Below are 10,946 nucleotides of genomic sequence, written 5' to 3' on the forward strand. Positions count from 1 at the left end.
TAGGTGCTACAATGTAAGTATGTTGATTGAAAAAGCCGAGTATTTGAAATAAACGAAGAATATTTTAGAGTGTGGAGGTTGATATTTTTACTTCTAGAAATCTTTTGGTTTGTTTTGGCTTTGTTTTGTATTGTTATTTTTTATTATTATTATTAATTATTCATTTTTCTAGGGGAGTTCTTAAAAGTTGTTATGCTAGAAGTGATAGTTTAAAATATATTAACAATTAACTTGTACCACATTTGGTCAAAGTTCGTAGGTTAAAAACGAAAGTAAATGAACTGTTTCGGAATTGTTATAAGATAAAATTTACTTCTTAGGATACCTTTTTCAAAGATAGTACTTTCTTTAGTATGTTTTTTCTTTGGTATAATAGATTAATTACCATCAGCCTACATGTTTTTTTCCCGAAATAGGAAACAGTTGTGGTAACAGAGAGACAATTCTGGTTTACATCATTTATTTGCGGTGTAACATTTGACTTTTTCAAAGCAAAAATGTATGCGAAAAATGTTAGCGTTGTTTTAAATTTTGTTGAATGATAAGTACTTCCGTCCAAAGTAAATATTTGCGGAATTTATAAGTATTTTGGCGTTTTAAGACAGACCGCTAAAATTTGTCAAAATTTAGCCATACGGTAGGTCAGGATAATAGTGTATGAACCTCCGTTATGACAGTAAATGGAAATTCGCTTATTAAACCAATATAAACTATGAACCACTATGTAAAAAAAAGAAACAAAAATAGCTGCGAATACCGCATGCTCAATCGACAGAATCCGGAAATTAGAAATCGCACAAAATGAAGTTTGTTTATATTGGGTTATAGCTATCTTTCATTGATATTTTAGCATATACGTACTATTTTTAGTTTCCTTGAAAGTGTATTTTGCAGCGCCATAAATATTTACAATAACGATTTCGTATTGAGCAAAATCTGCATTGCGCATGTGCAGCATACATTTCCATACTTGGACTTGTCTTTGACGAATTGTAAATGTCTTTTGAACAACACTTACTGACATTGTAGTCGAATTCAATACTAAATTGTCGTTCCTGTACCAATTGATATGTGAGGGAAAAGGGTCTGATAAAAAAATGGACAAAATACGAAGCATTCTTGTCTACTGTTGATTGTGAAAATATTATAGAGGGCGCATCTGAAAAATAAAAATATATAATTTAAATCAAGATTTTGCAACTTGATGTAGTTTATTTGAATTATGAGCTTAAACTTAATATGAGGTCTACAAGAATCGTAGGAACATAAAAAAAATATTACAAAGTCGTTCTATTAATTTCCTTTTATTCTATGATAACGCTTTCTCATACATGAGGGAAATCCTCTCAAAACGTTTATTCAGTAAGAAAACCAGAAATGCATGTTAAATGTTTTGCTTCAATATTCTGAATTATGAGCTTAAACTTAAGATGAGGTCAACAAAATCGTAGAAATATAAAAAAAATATATATATCACTAAAAAAATACAGAATTTTTTCTTATGATAAAGCTATCTCCAACATGAGGAAAATCCTTTCAAAACGTCTATTCTATGAAACAAGTTCATTTTTGGTAACAGTACAGTAAGAAAGTACTGCATCTTAATTATTTTGCTTCAATGAACCGATACATTTAAGTATTGCATTCTGGGATTGCTTTGTGAATGACTTTCATGATTGGTCAAGACGTATTTGATGAATTTATAAATACCCTGAATTCGAAGCACTGATGTTGAATATAGTCGAAACTTTGTTGAATTAAATCGAAACCAGGCATTGCAAACGTATTGTTCAGCATTTTCTAAGGAACAATTATTGATGTCGAGACAGGATCGCCTTTCTTTAATTTTTCCCTTTAACATTATGTTTGTGTTACTAGTCGTAGTATATTCCCAGGCATCGAACCCATTTTCAAAAGCATCACCCAGTATAGTGCAATCGAGAGTTACAGAATGATGCTTTCTGCAAACAAATCCACTTTCTAAATGCAATTTAGGTATTGCTGAAATGAAAGTACACATTTAAATATTTTATCAATGGTTCTTTATTATCGATGCAATGAAGTGTATACATGTAACCAAGTTGTACTTAAATACAAGTGTCAATAACTTTCTAGCGTGTCGAGTGTTCCATGTTTCATATACCTGTACGCAAATTCATGATTTCGTCAACAATTGATAGGATAGATTATAAAGATGTTCATACACAAAGTGTAAATCCAAGAAGAATATTGTCAACTTATAGTTTTCGATATTTTACGGCTGGTGTTCCAGCTAGTACGGTGTGTTATAAAGTCTGTCATTAAAACCAAATTTTAATTTATTCTTCTTTTTATTAATTGTTATACAAACAATGCTTAAAAAAGTTGTAAAACAAGTGTAACTTTCCAATGAATATTTAAAAGTCAAATGTAAAGAGTCCAATCGTCTGAATTGAAATTTACATTACTTTGCAATTAGTTTGAAGTATAATGTATTTGTGACTGGTTTTAATTAACTTTATAATTCTTACATGCAACTTGTATGCTTTGACTTTGATTCAAGGTAAACTTTCTATACTTTAATCTACAAATACAGTCGCTGTTATTGTGGCTTGCCATAACAACACTAGAAACTGCTGTTAACACTTTCGTTTCATTTTCTCGTCTTTCCTTACTATCTTTTTTGTTGAGGCATTCGAAAGCTAGTGCTATTTCCAAATCGGTTTCAACTCTACACTGAAATGTAGCAACTTTCCCGATGACTAATGGCAAGGCGTTCTCTGATGAAATGGTTGGAAATGAAATATCTAAAAATAAAAGAAATTTCATTATCAGTTACGATCAATATTACACTTACGCATTTTTGCGGAATTGACCACAGAAATTATTTAATTACAAATGTACAAATCTTTATTACTATGATTGAATTAAAGTGTTAAAATTTTGATTTAAAATATAAAGTACTGTGTTGCTTGTACTGTAGTATTCAGTCATTTATCAATTGAAAAGTTGCTCATTTGCTTTTGTTACTTTGTATGTATGTTTTTTACTTTATGTTTTTTGTTGCGTACGTTTGTTTTTCCTTGTCTCTAGATTACATTCTTTTGATTACCTTCGTATCCTTGACTATTCTTCCAAAACTTTGGGGGATATAAATTAATAGCAAATCCATTATACGCTACATATAAAGATTATTTTCAAGACCCTTCATGGAATTCAGTAAAGTTTCAGTCAGTGATTTTTGTCTCCTCGAATATTACTATGAACCAGTTAATGGAAATGGTGGTTTCAGCTTTCTTGCTTAAAAGTTACCACAGCTAATGAAATAATTTTTTTCAACTACACACATATGTATATTTAAAACGGATGAATTTAATTAAAAAAACAATATCTTATTCCAATATTTCAAGATTGATCAAACCTTTTACACGGAACTATCTTTTCTTTCATCTAGCAAAATCATACAGATGGATGTATTTAGCAAAAAATGTTTTAAAGGATGCAAAATAATTCACTGAAAGCGATTTTTTGGGGATCAACATTTATGTGGTAAAATTACTAACATTACCTTAAAAACCTTCTTTCAAAGGTAAATAATTGGTGGGAAAATGGTCTATATAAATGTAAAGTGACTTATTTTATTTTTGTATTTATAATGTTACACAACCCGCAATTCTCCTTTTGAAATATGAAATTATGTCAGATAAGTGTTCATAATACAAACTGTTAAGAAATTTTATCAACTAATTTTTTAATAGTAAGGGAAACTGGAAATTGCCTATACAATCTATATTAAATATTGTTAATTATCTACATTTAAGCTCAATTATTACAGAATTATGATCGGTGACCTATATTTTTAATTCAAAATTTAACAGCATGTTCCTTTAAGGTCAACTTTGAGAAAAAAGCTATTTACATTAAAAGAATTAGGTATGATCTACCATCTACCATAAATCTTGATTGAATATTCTTAACCATGGACGTCTTGTCATTTTACATGTTTCCCATGCTCCCAGTTTTTAGTGGAGTCCGAGTTTCTCATTTGCATTTGTTACGTGTATGTATGTTTTTAGTTACTTCATGTTCTTTATCGTGTATGTCTGTTTTCCATGTCCGGTCTTTGTCGTTTGATTACATTCAATTGGTTGCCGCTATAACCTTGGTTCTCTTGGTTACTCTTACAACAATCTTACTTTTGGAAAACAATAAATGAAATAGAACTTCACAACTTTACAGTAACATTTTCGAAATATTATGAAAACATTCAAATACATTTTTTTTCCATATAAACAAGTTAGTGTCAAGATTTCACTGATCATTCATGTAAAATTCTACAATTACTTGTTTCTGAATTTGTATAACTAACCCTTCATAGTGCAGTAGGATTGGTTACAGAACATAAGAACATTTATGAAACCCTCAATTATGGCTCCAGTTTCTTGTGAAAAATGACACTTTTATTCATGAATTTTGAAGTTGTTCTTTTAATTTGGAACGATCTGGAGATAAATCTAAATTCCATTAGAAAAAAAATCAAAATTCTTAGTTATTTCAAATATATCTTCTAGTAATCAATATAACCCTAACGATTATGAATTATTATAATTTAAACCTTGGAATGAGATAAATAGCTATTGAGAATAAACCATTACATCTTTTTTATAATTTATTGAACTGATTTCCCATTAAAACTGCACAATATGTCTCTGGAGGTTTGTTTCCTTCATTTACCCATCATTATTGATAAAATTACTTGCTTATTATTTCAACAGTTAATTGAGATGATTCATAAAACAGAAAGAACTGTTTGAATTTCATGAAACATGAAATATTCAGTTCAGTTTCAAGTGAGGAGGGGTCAATTTTAAATGCGAATGATGTCCCATCTTCAGAACATCTACACTTATCCGGATTACAAATCTTTCCTGAATTTGCTGAAAAACATTCGCTGTCATATTTGTGCAATGTATCATATGTGTCGTCATTAAGAACCAACTCAGCAGTAGATCTATAAGGTATCGATTCCGCTGAACAATTGATCCAAAACTTGGTTCCATACATAGCATAGGCTGGACCATGTAAAGTAATGTTTTCACAAAAAGTAAAACCTGTCACAATACAGAGAAAAAAATAAAGATTTGAGAGTGTGTCCATAAGACCCCGTGTAACGGATGGTATTAATATCATTTCAAAAAATATTTCGACCTTTAGAAATCACACCTTTCTGACAAAATGGTAAGAATGTTACAAATTGTGAGAAAGGAATACAAACTTTAAAATAAAAAGAAAACGACTCTTTGATATGTTCATAATTTAGTTAATTTGTTACAGAAATTTTTAAATGTACATTCTGACCCATCCACATTTTCAACTGATAACTTTTTGTTTTTTCTAACATCATAACAAGCTGACGTTCAAGGACATTCTCTTTAATTCTAACAGCCACGTGAAGTTGCATTTAAATATATTTTCGTTCTATCACTTGAATTAAGAAGTCTTTTACCTGTTTGAGGTACATGTACTAATGTAATTGATAGTCAATTTCATCAATTACAGATGTACAATATGAATGGTATATTACTTGACATTTTTCATAGTATAGAAAAAGTAGTACAAAATGGCTGCCCAAAAAAATTCAAGAACTTATCAACGACTTTTTTGTCGCTGCCAAAAGCAAAATTTAAAATTTCGCATTCTATCTATCTGTCGCGCAGTTAATTTATGCATAAAGTGTATTCTTTGTTAATGGGGAAAGCTTTTTTACCCAATACTTTTCAATTATTGTTGAATAAAATATGGTTTAAACTAATATAGCACACACAACTTACCTAACTGACATAAAAATGACATAAGATTGATCTGCCAGCTGTGAAAGGGTACCATGACTGAAAAATATTTCCGTGATTTCACTATTTAATTATTTATAATTTCCGTAATTAATTAGATTTATCAGAGAAACGAGGAAACAAAACATTTTAAAGTAATAGTAAAACACGCTTTTCATTGTTAATTAATAAATCAGGAACAGTTTTGTGTTTATCTAGTATTTAAGTTAAGCCATTGCCTTGAATAGAGTAATTGATTTGATGTTAGCGTTGTATGACAGCCGAATAGAAACTTCCTGTACTAGTTTCAAGCTTGGTAGATTTCGTAAGGTGGTAGAATGCATATGCAGCAGTCAAAAGGAAGGTGTCTATCCAATATCAAGCTCAGTGTATAATGGTCCCAAGCCAATTGATCGTCCATCTATCTCCTAGACTTCTTAGAATTCGGCTTTTGGAACAGGTTATGTTGCTACAAGTTTGAAGTCATCATTATAGAAGTTTTATGGTCGTCATCATGAACTCGTGGGTCCTGACGGTGTATCCATCTGCACCATGAAAGATGATTTTTCCTCTTTCGTCTACCCTGGACTTGACTTTTTGTGACCAACTCGGTTGGTGTTTCTAGAAAAGCATAGGACGCTTACCCTGTCGGTGCACCTTGTCTTTCCTATTTACTGCGTTCAAGGCGGAGAAGTAGTGACTACGAGTCTATGGTATATTCGGACCGGGTATCACATACTAAATTGAATTTGATTAAGTTTAAGTGTTTGTAAGAATCAGGCAAAATGGGAAAAATCAGAAACCTGCATGTCAAAACCCAACCGATCTGACAATGTCATATCACTCAAGGGTACTTTCTCTATTTGGAAAGACCGTTGTTTGATTCCCTGTATCGCTACCTTGTGCAGAAATTGTTCAATAGAATCTTAGAAAAAAGATATTTTGACAGAGTAATCTGCCCTTAAATTGTTCTCTCTCAGTGCATTTCAATGAACCAGCATGATATGGGAAATCTTGTCTGTTTTTCTTGATTTTGATGGTGCAAACAGTCAAATTACACTATCAAAATTATGGGTTTTATCATACCATAATGTATGTGTCCCCTTAAACTTGATACTAAGAATCCACGAACAACCTAGCTATGGACTTTATATAATTGCTTTACTACATATTCTCTGTGTAATGTCATAAATTGCCGATCAACCACGTAGTTGTTGTCAGAAATATCGTAGACCTGTATATTTGATATGTTATATACATGCCTATGGAAATGATTGAAATATTAACTTGGTTTATAATAGAACTATTTGCGATATGATGCCAAACACAGATAGACTACAATGTCATTTTTTGTGCTGGTTATAAGTGTGACAAATTTTTACATAAGCACAGTGTCACTTTCTATTTGATTCGGGGAGAGGTGGGCACTTCCATTATACATGTACAATGTAATAGGGATGACCTTATGGCAAGTCGTTGTGGAATTTATTCCCCATTCATTGATATCAATAATTCATATATTGATATTAAGGATTAATTATTTATATCAATAAATGATTTATCAACATGTGGATAATTAATTATTGATATCAATAAATTGTAAACATATTGATAAATATTTATTCCCATGCTATAAAATCATTTATTGATATCAATAAATAGCTGAATTAATGACGTGTTGATAAAGAGGGCGCCACTTAGGTGCTTTATTCGTGATCAGAAAAATGTTTGTAATTATCATTATCATTTATAAGGTAAGCAAGCGCGCGGAAGATTAAGTTTAAAGCGCGAAGTTTCTCCATTCAGTTGTTTGTGTTTACAATGTTTGTCATCAGATTACTATTAAATCAAAGTGTGGCAGAGAATTTCAAAGCTGATCGACCTAATAGTGTTATGTTTGATCTTGTTCACGCTGAACGAAGGTTAAAAATGTTTATGACGGGTTTTACTCTCAGTGTTTCAGCCAGGTAGATCTCACGTCAAGGGCGGAGGGGAGCAATTTTAAGCACAGGTATTTGTTTCGTATAAAAAAAATGGTGGTAAGGAAGAGGAGGTGACCACCAATGTTTTCATATGAAACAAATGACTGTGATTTTAAGGTTCATCAGCACGAGGGTATTTCTGTCGTTCAACGATGACCAGAGATTTCCTGTCTTTTTTACCACCTCTTTTAATACGCTAAATATACAGGCAGGTGAAATGAAAGTAGGAAAAAATAAACATGACAGCGTATACACTAAAATATACTAACAATGATAACAAAATATACAATTATAAAAAAAAAAAAAAAAAAAAAAAAAAACAAAAAATCAATGTAGTTATTATAACAGACAAACAGCTATCAGCTCTGCTTGTAGCGACGTTGAATACATTACTGAATGATTATGAAATCATTTGTTGGAAGATTAGCCTGTTAAATGCAGCTCCAAAGTTGGATTTTAATTGACTTTTATAACATGCATATTTATTTTTCCATTTTTTCATTTTTTTTAATTGTACATCTGATCAGGGACAAGCATATAGATATAAGAGTATTCAAGAGAACCAAGGTTATAGCAGTAATCAAACGATGGAAATCCGGGGACTAAGACCAGACATGGAAAACAGACATACACAACAAAGAACATAAAGTTACCAAAATCATACATACACGGTAACAAAACCAAATGAGCAACTCGGACGCCACTAAAAACTGGGAGCATGGACCAGGTACACAGGTAGGGTAAGCGTCCTCCTGTTTTCTAGAAACACCCGCCGAGTTGCTCATAAAAGTCAAGTCCGGGGTAGTCGAATGAAGAAAGGAAAACTAGGACACGTTGAATAAATCAGTTTTCATGGCACAGAAGAATACACCATAACGGTCCACGAGTTCATGTTGACGACCACAAAACTTCTGTATAACATTGGGTTACCCATGGCCCCCTAAAGGAACAAACATATAAAATTGGGTTACCCATGAACCTTTATAGCAACAAACATATAGATATAACATTGGGCTACCCATGGTCCCCAACTGGAACATACATATATATAAAACATTTGGTTACCCATGGTCAACTATAGAAACATACATATAAATATAACAGTGGCCCTCTATAGGAACAAGCATATAGATATAATATTGGGTTACCAGTGATCCACTATAGGAACATGCATATGGATATTACATTGGGTTACCAACTGCCCCTTATTTGAACATGCATATATATATATATATATATATATATAACATTGGGTTACCCATGGTCCTCTATAGGAACATATACATATAACTCTGGGTAGCTCATGGTCCCCTATATGAACATATCTATAGATATAACATTTGGTTACCCATTGTCGCCTATAGAAAAAAACATATAGATATTAAATAGGGTTACCCGTATTCCTCTAAAGGAACATACATATGAATTTGACATTGGGTCGAACTCTGGAAAGTGGAAAGAGGGACTTGTATATAGATATGCTATTCTGTCCGTCTTTCTATATTTTTATATGTCTTGCTGGCATTAAAGATTAAAGTGGGGTGGGAATCTAACACTTACCTTATTTGATTCAATACTGAGGTAAAGTTAAATCATTTTATGGCCAATTAATTAATGAACCGATTATTTTCTTATAGATTTTATAACTATGCACAGACAACTACTGAGACAAAACCTAGACCACACAAATCTTAAAAATTTGAAAATTTACTGAAAACTTCAAAGGTATATGTTTAAGTAATAGAGATATCAGTAAGAGCTTTATAAGTTGAGGAGGGCTTGACACTTAATTTTCTGGCTATGTAGCCCACAGGGCTATTACATAGATAAATTATGTGGTCCTCAAAATTGTTCTTTGGACCTTCTTTTTAGGACTAAAAAATAAGAATTAATTTAGGGTGTCTGAAAGACTACCAATTTAGATTTAAAGGTTGTCCTCCCTCAAATACATGTAAGGTAGACAGGACTATTGGACCACTGTTAGTGTCAAAACCTGAAGTTATTTTATTAGAAGCTGCCCTCCACTACATGTAAATGATTTGTAGGGACAACTTCCATTCAGAAATTGAAAATGTAGATTCAGGAACACCCTTGTGAAACACAAGGTTAGGTTTTGTTAGTGTTTTTCCAGAGACCATGATTGTGGTGTAGTCTCCAGATTTTGCAGTCTTATATTGTTTGGTGCTGCTATTTTTGTCCCAAGACACTAAGTTGTTGTGGAATAACTTTGATATTTAAGTTGAGTTAATTTATCTTCATTTATCCAAACCACAAAAAGAAGGTTGGTTTTGATTTTGGAGTTATTGTCCTAAATGGTTTGGAATTATAGGCAAAAAATATTTAACTGATGACTTTATATATGGATCTCTGTGATATTTTCTACAATATTTATACCACAAAAGTAGGATTGAGTTCTTTTTTTTTGTTAGGACCTGTACCGTTTAGGATTGAGGTGGCCAATCTTTTTTTACAATGCCAGAAACAACCATTTTCCTAATGCATGACAATAATTTAACAATAATTGAATTGATCTCTTTAAAATTACAACGAGTTGTAAACCCCTAAAAAAGGAGTGGGACTTATTTTTTGGGTTGTGATTTGAACAAGTTAGGGATTAAGGGCCAAAAAGGAATATTGAACAAGGATTTTCCTACTATCGGATTACTTGAGCAAATAAAGAATGGATCTTAATAAAATTGTACCACACCCTCCCTCCAAATGAAGATTTTGAATGATTTTTGTTGTTTTGACTCGAACCATTTAGGAGTTAAGGACCGAAAAGGGGCCACAGTTCCCATTGTAGTCAAACTCTGATCGTATGTCAAATGTCTTATCATAGTCAAAGTTCCAAATTTTATCAAGCTTGATCTGCTTGAGTAGTGTTGAACTTCTGTTGCTATATCAAGCTGTGCCCTGCGAAACAATTTTTCTACGGTCACAAGAGAAATTCTACTTATATATTTATTTGACCAAAAATGTATTACCTCTTATTTGTGTCCTTGGCATTATTGCACGGCATTATTTCATTAATGAACAAATTTTTCACTCTTTTTCATATAAAATGAATGAATTCATATACTTGTAGGGATTAACTTTAAACAGGGAAATAAGCAGAATCAAAAGGGCTTAACTGTACTCAATTGTCCCATGCTAAGTT

This window comes from Perna viridis, chromosome 6 (assembly GCF_037379345.1).
Source record: "Perna viridis isolate PV_CMFRI_1.1 ecotype Kerala chromosome 6, ASM3737934v1, whole genome shotgun sequence".
NCBI lineage: Eukaryota > Metazoa > Mollusca > Bivalvia > Mytilida > Mytilidae > Perna > Perna viridis.